Below are 14,919 nucleotides of genomic sequence, written 5' to 3' on the forward strand. Positions count from 1 at the left end.
AAAGACTTGTCAAGAAGCTTATTTTAAGAAGCTTTTTGTTCATCTTTGTTTTTATTGTCATGGCAACAAGTTTGTTTTTGGACATTTGTTTTCTTTTTAAATTGCTGTTGGTCATTTGATTGACTGTTTAAAACACAATAGATATCATCAATGCACTTTTTGGATAAAACTGCGGTGTATTTTGGCCATTATCAATGTATTGTCACTTTAATTCAGCAAAAGCGGCGCAGCAAAAATAGACTCGGCGCCGAAACGATCGCGGCACTCCTGCTCTGCTCTGCTACGCACTGCCGCGCCGCCTCTGCGCGCGGTGTGAATGCTTTAAAGCCTGGTTTAATCTGGTAACATGGGCGGCGAAAAAAATACGCGCTGCACTGCACGCTCTGCTAACAGTGCAGTGTGAAACCGGCGTAAGAGTTAGGAGTGCAGTTCCTAAAAGCACATTACTGGCTTTGCAAACACTGTAGCACTTTTATTTTTTATTTGTTCACATGCCTGCCGGGTATTTTAAGTTGAGGTGCTATTTGTTTATATATTAGACTTTTTTATATTTACTGTTGCACTAAAGTCCAAACTAAAGTCCAAAAGTGAAGAATTTATTTATTACTTGATTGTTCAAGCTACCTCACAGAAGTGCTCTGTTTGTTAACAGAGTTGTTGAATGTTAAAATAAGGTGAATTAAATAAAAAATAAGGAACATCCTGGATCTGTTTTTTCGCTCTTCTTTATTCTTTTTTTTATGTATTAAGTATCGGATCGGGACTCGGTATCGGCAGATACTCAAAATCAAATGACTCGGACTCGGACTCGAGGGCAAAAAAACCTGATCGGGACATCCCTAATAAAAACCGGGTTCTGCGCGCGGTGGTCACAACCCCTTCTTATATATCCCCGCTGGCAGGTTTCGCGGGCTTGGCACGCGCACAAATGTATATTATTTTATTTTATTTTTTAAATGTACATTTATATAATGATACCTTGCGTTGCCTTGAAAAAAATTGATTTACCACAATAATTTAGTACATATAAGTTCTAAACTTTAGAATATAAATATGTTAACTAAATCGGCTAGATTTACTAAAGTAATTAACAAATTAAAATGAATCGGTTGTGCAGTCAGTGTTGGGTACCTGGAAGAGATGGGAAACATAATACATTATTCAAAAACCCATAGGTGGCGATATATGCGAGTTACCAATAAGCAAAATAATTTTGAAAATGCAGTGTTGTAAGAGAAGTGCAAAGTGCATCCGTATGTTAATTAGGTGTGAATTAAACGGTTGTCCTTAAAAAAAATAATAACCTACAGGAATCCTGTAAGTTTAAAAAAAAAAAAATTTTTTTTAAGGATATATATATTTTTTTACTTCTACTTACTACTTTTACTTTCTAACGAGGACCATTGTGCCACAATGAGTAGGCTGGGAACAGCTTTTCAACTGCCAGCAGATCTGTATGAAGCTACAGAAGCATTTACCTGTGCAATCTATGACGTTAAAGACTGTAGGGATGTCAATTATGCAAGGTCTCAGCTGTTCAAGAGTGGAAAGTGCACAGATAGAAGTCTACCGCCAAACAGGGATGCCTTGCATAACCACACCCAGCGGGCAAACTACCAGGCAGCCATATACAGGAGGTCCCTGAAGAGTCAGCCTGATGTTCCCCCACCAACGACCCATGGTTGGAAGATTGAGGGAGACTTCTGTAGGATTGACCGGATGACACTTCCCCCAGCCCCTGTCGGCATCTTGGAGCTTGTGTACTGCTCCTGTAAAAAACACAATGTGTCAAAGGGAGATGCACATGCAAATTGAACGAGCTCCCATGTACAGACATGTGTCTTTGTGAGAACTTCCCAAATTAGGTATCAGTGTAGGCGTCTTTCTAGTAAGTGGAAATAGAAATGTAAAATAAATTTAATTTAATTACTTTGTAGTTGTTTGATGATAAAATGTATAACAGTAAGGATAAATGTTGTAATGTAATGTTTTTAAAATACATGTTATCTCTTCCCTGACTAGCTATTAGGTGATGTATCACTTTAATCTCTGTCTAGTAATCGTCTTTCATATCCTAATTTACGGCGCTACAGCCTGATAGAATAACTGTGTTTACGTTAATGTTAACATACACTGCTAAAATTACATCTAGCTAATGTTTACACGCTAACACGTTAGCTCTGTATCTCCTCTAAACAAATGTTTTCTTCTCTGTGATCTGTATGTGATTTCTAACAAGTGTAATGTTACCTGCAAATACAAACATAAAACGGAATAACGTTATATGTTAACGCTTCATGCACTAAGATAACAGCCAACGTTATAAGACAGGTAACTTATAAACAGCAGTTACACGGAGTACTTACCGGAGCCATTACACCTGGAATCTTGAATGCCGCTGTTAATGTTTCTCGACTTCGTTTAGGATTCCTGCTGGAAAATGTTTGATTGTGTAGTTTTCGTCAGAGAAGATATTATGGTGATTTTACACCATAGAAAGTGCTCCCGCTTTTATGGCATGTAAGTTACTCATGGATGTGGCTAGGGTCAGGGGATCTCTGGATAATCCGTAATTCGTTTGTAATTATAAAACGAAAATACCGTTTTTCTGTTTTTTGTTTCAAAACGAAAAACCAAATAGGCTAACCGTTTTTGGTGTCAGAATCAAAAAACGAAAAACCAATTAAAAACGGCCCGTTTTTCGTTTTTGGCGTTTTGGTAGTTTGTTTTCCTATTTGAAATGAAATAAGCAGAAACGAGAAAACGGTGCCTTTATTCAAAAACAAGATTTCGGCTTGATTTTTCATTTTTTAGGTCACAGGCAAAAAACGAATAAATGACTTCAAAATTGGTTTTCCACATGTGGGCGGCCTGACACGCCCCCTTCCGCCGATTGGTCAAGCAAATCTGAGCATGTGACGTCATCAGTTGTCGCTCAGGTCAGGTCTGTTCAACAAAATAATAGTCCTCTACTATGGCTACAGATTCTTACACTGTACAGGGCAGGTCCGGGCTTTCTTCTGTGCAACTTTACACGTTTCACAGAAATCTTTACATCAGAGATATTAATTATTAGTCTGCCACCAGCCTGTTTTATTTAGCTGTGTGTGGTGAAGCTGCGCTTGACAGCGCCGAGCGGGAGAGGCTCACTGACCAGTGTCCAGTCAGCAGTCAGACGCTCCGTTTTGCCACGGGATGGTGATTGCAAATACTGTAATGCCAATCGGCTGAGGGTGGGTACCGATGATGGTGAAATACATTTTTACTGAAACTAATAATTATCCGCGACCCGCAAGAATGAGACAGATGATTGACAGGACGATAGCGGAGGCAATTAAAGGCGCAAGATATAACTTCTGTTAACAAAAACATAAATAAAAAAGTGTTTAATATAAGTGACTTTGTCTTTGTTTTATTGTTTTTGTTGTTTTTAATCAAATAATTGTGAACCACAAACTGAGCCTTCGTTTTAAAGGGCAATTTCCAAATATATTTTATTTATTTGTTATACTATGACACTGATCAACTGATCTCCGACTGCTCACAGAGAAAATTGTGTAGCACTGTAAACATTGCCTTACACGATTAATCTCGTACAATACACAGAATAACGATAGCATACTTCACTAAGATTAGCTTGCATTCGTTTGGGAACCTAATAGCTGATGTTGGCAATGAAATGGTACCAAAATAACGAAAACGTAAAACAATTATTTGTTTTACATAGATGATCACATAGAGGCATAACCTACATGTTAACTAAGTGCAATTTATAATAGTTTTCTAAAGTACCCTCATCACTTGAAGGAACACTCGGGGGACGAAGGCGAACTGGAAGCCATGTTAATCTTGGACTAATGGTGCGTTCAAGTCATCTCGTATAGATCGTATTTACGAGTTGAACGCACTTGAACGCCACCACAATGTCGTAAATACCAGTGGGGAGTTCGGGATTTTCTTTAAGCCCCGATCTGAACGAGTTGGGGGCGTGTCAGTGATTAACATGGCGGAATACACAATATGTAAAGGTATTTAGCTGTGATATTGTCAGGCTTTTCTATTTACAGAGCAGTTAGCTAATCGCCAACACAGAATATGATAGTATTATAATATAACAATGCAACATGTAACGATGAGTTGCAGTGGCTTCATAAATTATTTAAAAACATAAAAATACAAAGTACACCTGATGCACATTTCTTTGTTCTTCATTTTCTAGAACAAGAGTTTAATAACCTTACTGTATTTTTGTGTAATTAATTAAGAGAAAGTACTCCGCCATCTTGCTCCGATGAAAGTGACTTGAACGCACATGTCGTTATAAGCGCGACTTCCCACCTCGTACGTACGAACCTCCCAGGAGGACTTGAACGCACCATAATACGGCCACCGTATGAGTTAAAACTCACTCGAAATGGGAGGGGCTAGGAAGTAATATTCAGTTTGTAGTCATATAAAATTTCAACACTAGATGGGAGTAATTCCTACACAGTGTAGCTTTAACATGTTACAAAAAAATATTATACTAAAAATAAAATAAAAAGTGGTATAAAGACATTTATAGTACAGCGAATGTATACCTGATTAATATTGCTAAATAAATAAATAAAAATGTACTCTGTGCTTTCACAAAAATCCTTCACAAAAATCTACAGGCATCAAAATAAAAAAAGTCAGTTTGTTCATTGAAAATCTCATATGAGCAATAATTAACATCCTAATAGAAACACACTGAAATGTTCTACATTAACATGTATGTATATGTTCTACTTTATTGCAATAAATAAACTCTCATAATGCATCACAACAATATGCACAGGATTAGGATTATTACCACTCAAGATGTGTCAGACTGTTCATCCTGATCCTTAATAATCTCTAGCCATCAAAGTAAATAGGCAGTTTTATTAAAAGTTTGTCCAATCTTTAATGTTAACAAAAATATTGCACTAATGAAGTACCTCATTGCATAATTGCCTAAGTGACTTAGAAAGAAAAAAAAATGCCTTAGGCAATTATGCTATGAGGCTAATGAAGTGCAGGTACACCTTATTATGCAACACTCCAAAAAAGTTCATAGGCTTAGTGTTATTACCTCTGAAGATGGGTTAGATTGTTCCTCTTCCTTTTCAGTAATCTGTGCTCACCAAATTAAAGAAAAGTAATTTCATTAATTAAACTGTTCAAATGTACAATCTTTAACATGTTAAAAAAAGATTATACTAAAAATAAAATTGAAAGTTGTATAAAGACAGTTATAGTACATTGAATGTATACCTGATTCATATTGCTAAATAAATAAATAAATAAATACAAATGTACTCTAAAATATGCTTAGGGTAATTACCACATCTGCAGTGTCTGCCTGATCCTGCTTCACAAACATCTACAGGCATCAAAATAAAAAAGTCAGTTTGTTCATTGAAAATCTCATATGAACAATAATTAAAGGGGTGGTAAAACACGATTTCACTTGTCTAACTTTAGTTAGTGTGTAATGTTGCTGTTTGAGCATAAACAACATCTGCAAAGTTACAACGTTCAAAGTTTAAAGCAAAGGGAGACATTTGCTTTTAAAGAAATCAATTTCTAAGAACTACAGAAACGGCTGATAGGGACTACACGACATTCCTGTGGGCTTGCTGACATCACTAAGCCCAATATTTACATAAACCCCTCCTCTGGAAACACAATACATAAAGGGGGCAGGGCCATTTTATGTTGCTTTGAAAAAGAGTTGTTGTGGTAGTAGCGAATCACAACACACTGGGCCAGCTAACCAATCTGAGCCCATTGCGTATTTTTGAGGGCGGGGCTTCATAGAACCAGGAAATCATCCGACCGTTTTTACAAGGAGGGACAGAGCAGTGTAGAACAATGGTTAAATATGCGAAAAATAATGTGAATTTTTAAAAACGAAGCATGAACACATATTACAGTGCACCCCACAAACACAATCAAGCCTTCGAAAAAAGGTGTTTTACCACCCCTTTAACATCCTCATAGAAACACGCTGAAATGTTCTACATTAACATGTATTTATATGTTCTACTTTGTTGATTAGGATAAGTACCAGTGAAGATGTGTCAGGTATACAGTAGGTGGCGGCAGGGGCGTAGCACCAAATGTTGGGCCCCGGTCACAGAACCAAGGAGTGGGCCCCTCACAACACCACAAACACCCAAGACTGCTTTATTTTCACGATTATTCAAAACTTCTTTTTTATTTTCACAAGGTGAAATTCAGAGGGTCAAAAAGAAACCATTAACATATCAACAAATTCATATAATACTAACATAATAAATATATTACACCTGACCTGCATAAATACTTTGAATCAAGCAACCAAAAAAATAAAAATAAATAAATAAATAAAAAACATAATGCTAAATAAACTTTAAATCTTATGCTAGATCCTTGACACCTACACGAGATTTCATTTACAAAGCCCACTGGCGAGTTTTCATGTTAGCAAAGTCACTTATTAGGTCTTTGAAGTCCAACTTCTTAGCTAGTCGGATTTCGATGGAGAGAAGTGCCACGCTGTTTAGCCTATCTTGAGACATTGTTGATCATCTCAGGTAGTTTTCACCAGTCTCAACTTGCTAAAAGCTCGCTCACCCCCTGCAACCAACACATTCTCACTCCCAACTCGTCACATAGGCTATGGACGCATGGCCAGGACCCCTTGGCGTCACTTTTCAACGACCTGGGTATACCTTTAGCGTCAATTTTCAACGTGCAGGGTAGTCCGATAGACTTCTATAGAACTCTGAACTGGAGCCTGCGGCGTTGAAATTTGACGTCTTGGGTAAGCATAACGCAGCCCGTTGTCTGCGGTGAATGGGTCGAGACTACAATAAATAAAAATAAAAAAAGGAATAGGCTACAATAAATGATCTATGCCAGGGCTAGTCAAATGGCAGCCCCCAGATCATCTTTATCTGGCCCTCCAACTGGTTTTTGATGTTTAAAACCTCTCGCAATCTGATATCAAAGTGCCCTCTGCGCAAAGGTTTAGCGCGTTCATAGGCAACAGCATTCAGCGATGAGTTTAACAACGCACATGGTGAGCAACAGCATTCAGCGATGAGTTTAACAACGCACATGGTGAGCAACAGCATTCAGCGGTGAGTTTAACAACGCACATGGTGAGCAACAGCATTCAGCGGTGAGTTTAACAACGCTCATGGTCAGGGGCGGATCTACGGGGTGGCAAAGGGTGGCAGCTGCCACCCCTGGGATACAGTCTGCCACCCCTGTTGCCACCCCATTTATAAATCAGATAATATTTTTTAAGTATATTTTATGTTCATAGCCTACACCTTGAAGGCCAAGGAGACCCGCACCAAATTCCTTTCAAACAGAAATCGTCGATTTAGAATCCCCTCCCCCTCACAATGGTTTCACCCATCACCAGCACAGCGACCCCCGCGAAATTTCACCACCAGTGGCAGCAGGGCAGGTTGCACAGTGCATCTGTCTGCAGTACGTAAGTAAAGACAAGAACAACTTAATAAAAAATAAAAAATATTGTTTGTATCCATAACATTTACTGATGGTCGCCGTTACGTTACAACACACAATAAATGTAGTCTATACTGTTGCTAAACTGCGGGACGCGTTTGATAATAAAAGGCTATTAAAAGTACCAGAATTGACGCGCGCGCTCCGAAACACACCGCAACGAGACAAGCAACGTATATTTTGGGCTTCGTGTGCACATCTAAACGATCAAATATGTCAAAATGGCTGTCTTGGAGATTCACTTAAACAGTTTATTCACTTAAATACAGTTTATGTTTATAATTGGTCGTTAATAGTTGGGAGAAAATATGATGCGTAATAATGATTAGATCTGCTTTTGGTCTTAAAGAGGCAGCAGACTAATAAACCTGCTGACGATTGCTCCATTAATGTGAATCAAACAACAAAAGGCAAAGAGAAAATCAGTCACAGCTCTGGAATGATATAAGCTTTAATCTATCTATGATAAACTATGCAGTGTTATTTTAAATCTGACTTTATTAGATGTCTTTTTAGCCCATATTACTCCTGAACAGTAATGTCAGTAGACATTACTGAAATTAAAGCACTGGGTATACAATTTGTAAATTTGTTTAATTGTATACTTTTTTTGTTTGACCGTGTGTTTGTACTTTGTTTTTGATGTCCTATGTCTTCTGAATATAAAGCACAAAAGCCTGCACCCTTCTGATGCATGTTTTATTTGTTTTGTTAAAGCATTACTTTTTTCTTTTGCTATAGATATTTATTTAACATTTCAAAATATAAAGCAATATTAATTTTCTAAAAGAAATTCCCCCCTTTTTTTAATATAACAAAAAAGAACCGATAAAAATACTGTTAAAGTACCGGATCGATAAGGAGTATCGGTAAGTAGTAATACCGTTAAAACCTTAACGATACCCATCCCTGGCAGCAATTAAAAGTTATGGCCAATTTAACTGTGATTTAAATTCAGTATATATACGTCTGCCATATGTTGCCAGCCACCCCTCAAAAATTCCTGCCCCCCTCTTGCCACCCCATAAATATACCAGTGACACTGCTTTAACTAGAGCATGCTGGATAACGTATTTTTATCGGAGGTTTGTTGATGTTAATAAATCCTCTTAATTAATAACGCTGACGTCACTGTATGGGGCGATCCCAAGGTCCATTGCGATTTTCCACTCGGTAAGTAGAAGAGTTAATTGATAGAGATGGACACTATTCTTAAATGTACACATCAAAAACTTTTGAATCAGGACAATAAGTTATGTTTAGAACCTTTAGACGTGTAAGGTGGCAATTTTTTCTTATGACGGTAAATTATAGAAGACATTATTGCAACAAATTATTGCTAATTCTTGCTACACCAAATGTGCAGGCTAGCAAAGTTAGCTAATCAAATACTGAAAGTTAATTTTTGTCGCATATAATCATGCAAGGTACAAATAGGGGAATGTAAGATTTCCAGTATTACATTAGCCCACAACTATTATCCAACATTATAAATGTTCAGATGAAGAACGGTGTTGCCAGAATGGTTTGTTTTACAGCCCAGTAATTGTTTAAAATCCACACAAAATTATATAATAAACAGTAAACACCCAAATATATCTATAATAAACAATACAAATTAATTCATAACTACATCCTTGTGGCTCATCACAAGTTTTCAATATGAAATAAAACAATGTGTATAATTAATGTAATAAGTAATGCTGTCATAACTTATATATTTAGAAGTTCTGCTGTGGCTTTGGCTTTTTTTGGCGAAATAGAGCAAAATTTACATTATTAATTTTTTTGGTCTAAAATGTAATTAACAATATTAACTTCTTGTTTATTGAACTGTATGAAATCAATATCACTATCCCATTCTGGCAACACCGATGAAGAGAATACTGGTGTAAAATGTTCAAATCTGTTTAGTTTTTTTCCTTTAGGTCCTTCAAATTTGGCAGCTTCAATTTCGTTTTATTCTAACCCCCCACCACATATATATACACACACACACACACACACACACACAAACAAACAAAGGCACTTTTAAGAGCCACGTCCATCTTGTTAACCTGTACTCATCAGTCTCTCTGTAGCTATCTCTCTCTCCCCCCTCTCCCCCCCCTCCCCCCCCTCTCCCCCCCTCCCCCCCCTCTCTCTCCCCCCCTCCCCCCCCCTCCCCCCCTCTCTCTCTCCCCCCCCCTCTCTCTCCCCCCCCTCTCCCCCCCCCCCCCTCTCCCCCCCCCTCTCTCTCCCCCCCTCTCTCTCTCTCTCTCTCTCTCTGTTTACACATATATATATATATATATATATAGTACCAGTCAAAAGTTTGGAAACGCTACTATTTTTAATGTTTTTGAAAGAAGTCTCTTATGCTCATCAAGCCTGCAGTTAAAAAAAAAACAAAAAAAAAACAGTAATATTATGAAATATTATTACAATTTAAAATAATGGTTCTCTTTTTTTAATATACTTTAAAATGTAATTTATTTTGTGTGATGCAAAGCTGAATTTTCATCAGCAAGTACTCCAGTCTTTGGTGTCTTATGATCCTTCAGAAATCATTCTAATATGCTGATTTATGATCAGTGTTGGAAACAGTTGTGCTGCTTAATATTTTTTTTATAACCTGAGATACTTTTTTCAGGATTATTTGATGAATAAAAAGTTAAAAAGAACTGTATTTATTTAGAATAGAAATCTTTTGTAACAATATACACTACCGTTCAAAAGTTTGGGAACAATAACTATTTTTTTTTTAAGAAATTAGTACTTTAATTCAACAAGGATGCGTGAAATTGATAAAAGGTGATGGTAACGATTTATATTGTTAGAAATGTTTTTATTTTGAATAAATGCTGTTTTTATGAATAAATGCTGTTAACGTTTTACTCATCAATGAATCCTGAAAAAAGTATTCCAAAAAAATATATTAAACAGCACAACTGTTTCCATCATTAACTGCAGGCTTGATGAGCATAAGAGACTTCTTTCAAAAACATTAAAAATATTAACGTTTCCAAACTTTTGACTGGTACTGTATATATATATTTGTTTTATCTGTCCATCTCTTTGTTGTGAGTCTTTCTGTCTGTTTGTTTTTGTGTATTTTTGGTGTCTAGTCATGACAAGGCCCAAATTCAGGCCCTGCCCTTATTGCCAGACTCCCAATCAGGCAAGCAGGAAAACTTGTCATGTCTGTTTTGCAAGCCTGTCCACCAAAAAGAAAATTAAAGAAAAAGTGGTGTCACTGGATAGCCAGTGGGGGAAATCTGTCCTTAAAAGCAGAAATGCTGGGCGTATAATTGATTCTGCCCGTATTGCAGTAAGTAAAAGTGTTAATATTTCATAAGTTAGTGTTACGTGAAGTGAAGTTGAAAGCCTGTATTTTTCTCATTCTGAATATCAGACAAGTACCAATGTGATCTGGCCTTTTAAAAAATAGTCTTATTATTTAATGCATAGAAGAATCCATCTTGTGGAATCTATAAGCTATAAATGAATCTATAAATTGTGCTAAAGAGTAACAATAAGTTGTGTTCTCTGTCAAGTAAGTAAGTCATGATGGCAATGGCAGAAACTGCAGGAGTACCTCTGGCTTTATCTGAAACTGGCCATTGATTGTATACAGTTCATTATTCAGTAATGTTTCTTCTAAAATAATTATAATGAAACAAGTTACAACACATTTTCTTGCATTGTACTCCAACTCCCTTAAATGTCCTTAAATTAAAATTGCTTTATACAGTACTGATATTTCGAATAATTCAGTCGGTTTGTTTAACTAATGTGTTATTACTGCTTTTGTTCATTTCAGGTGAGTAAACTTGAAGCTGTGGGATACAAGCCGATCTTATTTATTGGCAAGCCAGATAAAAGGGCTTCGAATAAATGGGTTGCAGAATTAATTACCCATCTGCACCCCACTCCTGTCACTAAAATTCTTTTGGAGAAGATGCGGAGGGCCTATGAATTTTTCTTGACAAAATGTAAGTAATGTTTTGGTTTAGAAATTATGAATATTTAGAATACATCTATATTTCTTTGTTAATATGTACAGATTTTAATGAAAGTAAACTTGTATTATAGCAACCTCCACAGCACAGCAACCAGAAAGTCAAACCGCGGCGGAGGAGAGTCAAACCGTGGCGGAGGAGAGTTAATGTGGTACTTTTTTACTTTTACTCAAGTACAATTCAATCTGGCCAGATAGTTTTACCTTTATTAGTAATTAGTAAAAATTTTCCCTCAGTACTGCAGGTCTCTAGTCCAGAGTCAGGGTCACAGATGTGGTGCTTCTCTTTCCTTCCTGCATTTTGCTCCAGATGTTGGTGGTTTTCATGAACCTTTCATTGGTGGTTCCAATGTTTCTGTGAAAGAAAGTGTCAAAGAGATTGCGCTCAGGCCTCGTTTTCTCACACACTCTCGTGTGTCTCTCCACCCGGTCTGGAAAAAGGCATCGACCGCACGCGTTACATGGTATCAGATGCTGAGGAGCGTCGGGATTGCTCATACTCTCACTGTGTAATTTCGGTGGTTTTGATGAATGGTTGTCTCTTTCCCTGTGATGTGATGATTATAAAGGTACACATTTCAGATATTATTACAATAGTTTAAATATTACATACACAAATCATTCATTTTGAATTATATAATTATTTACGTGTTGAATTTACAGAGTGAAATGCACAATTAATTTATTATGACAAATATTCCATAGGTTTATTATGCATCTATTTTTTGTATTAGTTATTTTCCTTACTTTTTTAAATGTGGGTTCTGACATATTCATACTAAAAGCCAAAAAACTTTAAATAGGGCACTATTTGAGGGAACAGCCCGAAACTATTGTGGACGTTATTGAGAGCACTTATTCAATCTCACTAGGTACTGTAAGTATTACAAACAACAATAATATAACAATTTACTTTTGATACTTAAGTTCACTGGAGAAGCCTTCACGGCACCCTGAGCAGTTCGGCCAGTTGATGTCTCTGTTGGCTCGACTGGAACTTGACCCGGCAGCGGAGAAGACAGAAACCCTTCGACTCTGTTAGACCTAGACAAACCCTGGCATACCTCAGGGAGTGACCAAGCTAAAGATGACGAGATGTCCGGAGAAGAATCTGTGGAAGCAGTTCTCCAGGATCTGGAGCGGCCTGAGGATGGAATATTTCAGACATCAAAAACTGTTTTTGTTTTAATTTATTTTTTATAATATTAATAATCAATGTTAGCGATCACATCAAATTGTTACTTTGGTTTCACTTTATTTTGGTCCCTTTAAGACATTCTATAAGTCTATAAGTAACATTGCAGAAGAATTGCGTAGAATTTTAATATTCTGTAAAAACAAGCCTTATTTTGAGTGGAAAACAAGATATTACTGTTTAAAATACTGATGGAGAAATAATGATTTACCATTATTTGGCTTGACGCCGGAGTGATCTGCAGCAGGTTCAGGAACAGGATCTGCTGGAGAAATAAAAGGCTCCACAACATTCACAGCACTACTGGAAGAACTGCTGAAAACACCCTTCGTAGCATTCCTGAGCCTGAGGAAACGATCAGGTATCCAGGTCTCCAGAAAGCTCCAGGTCCTGTGTTCTGGAGCTTTTTCTGAAATGAAGAAAAAACAAATGAAAACCCTCTGCTTGATATCTGCAAAATTGTGATGCTCCTCCAACAGACATTCAGTTGTCTATAAGTAACATTGCACCTGTTGTATTACAAATTTATTAAATGTTTAATTTAGGTTTACATTGAATTTAGCATGTTAAGGTGATGATTATCAGAGTTTCTAGCAAAAGACTCTGGCCAGTCCTGTTTTACTGAAACTCTTAATGGTTTTGGAGCTTGTGTTTTAGCAAGAGAGTCCTGCCAGTCCTGTACTCAAATCTCAGCATTTGAATAGAAATGCTGAGTGGATTAGGATTGGCAACACTCTCAGTCTAGAACAGGTTCCTAAACCTGTCTCATCACAAAGTTTTGGTTCCTGCCCCTAAATGTATATAAACTGTAAGAGAACGTTCCCTTAGTTAGATTGTTGGACTGTAGCCACGCTCAATAAAGAAGAACTTCTGTTTTAATGCGATCCCAACATCTCCTGGTCTTCGATTCTGAGTTTCCAACACACCTACATGTCTAATAACTCTCATTAGAGTATTAGTAGAGTATTAGTAGACTGGTAAGGGTTAGAATAAGTTGACATGTAGTTGAAAAGTTACTTATAGTCAGTAGAGTGTCTGTTCCATTGTTTTATTTTAAAAATGTCAGCGCTGGTTAAGAAATGTATATTACAATGGGGGAAATAATTTTAATGTTCTGTAAAAACAAGCCTTATTTTGAGTGGAAAACAAGTTATACTTGTTGAAGTAATACTGTTTAAAATAATGTTGGAGAAATAATGATTTACCATTATTTGGCTTGACGCCGGAGTGATCTGGAGCAGGTGGTGATGATGGTTCAGGAATAAAAGGCTCCACAACATTCACAGCACTACTGGAACAGCAGCTGAAAACACCCTTCAAGAGCTTACGGAAACGACCAGGTTTCTTCATACGTTCTGGAGCTTTTTCTGAAATGAAGAAAAAACTAATGAAAACAACTATTAGACCCATCTCTGACGTCAAATTAAGCAATGATATAATGACTTAACTTACATTTTACAATTCAAATCTTAATAGTGCAACAGACCCTCTGCAAACTCTTTATTGTGATGCTCCTCCCAACAGACATTCAGTTGTCTATAAGTAACATTGCACCAACATTTCTACTAACTCTCATTACAGTATTAGTAGACTTGTAGGGTTAGAACAAGTTGACATGTAGTTGAAAAGTTACTTCTTTTCAGTAGAGTGTCTGTTGCTAGATGCATTGTTTTATTTAAAAAATCAGCTCTGGTCGAGAAAATAATATTATAATGAGGGAAATAATTTTAATATTCTGTAAAAAACTATCCTTATTTTGAGTGGAAAACAAGATAATACTGTTTAATGTTGGAGAAATAATGATTTACCATTATTTGGCTTGACTCCGGAGTGATCTGCAGCAGGTGGTGATGATGGTTCAGGAATAAAAGGCTCCACAACATTCACAGCACTACTGGAAACAGCAGCTGAAAACACCCTTCGTAGCATTCCTGAGCCTGAGGCAAAGACCAGGTCTCTGCTCATGTTCTGGAGCTTTTTCTGAAATGAAAACAACTATTAGACCCATCTCTGACGTCAAGTATGATCTCATTTGAAAGCTGACAGCTGGCAGTTTATTGTAAATGTAGAATTAATTATTGTCATAATGAAAAAAATAGTTATAAATAGCTTCAAAGTTTTTCAGTGACTTAATATTAACTTACTTGTTTATTGAACTGTCATATGAAATCAGTGTCACATTTTCATTCGTGATGGT

Source organism: Squalius cephalus, assembly GCF_949319135.1.
Source record: "Squalius cephalus genome assembly, chromosome: 4".
In the NCBI taxonomy this organism is placed as follows: Eukaryota; Metazoa; Chordata; class Actinopteri; order Cypriniformes; family Leuciscidae; genus Squalius; species Squalius cephalus.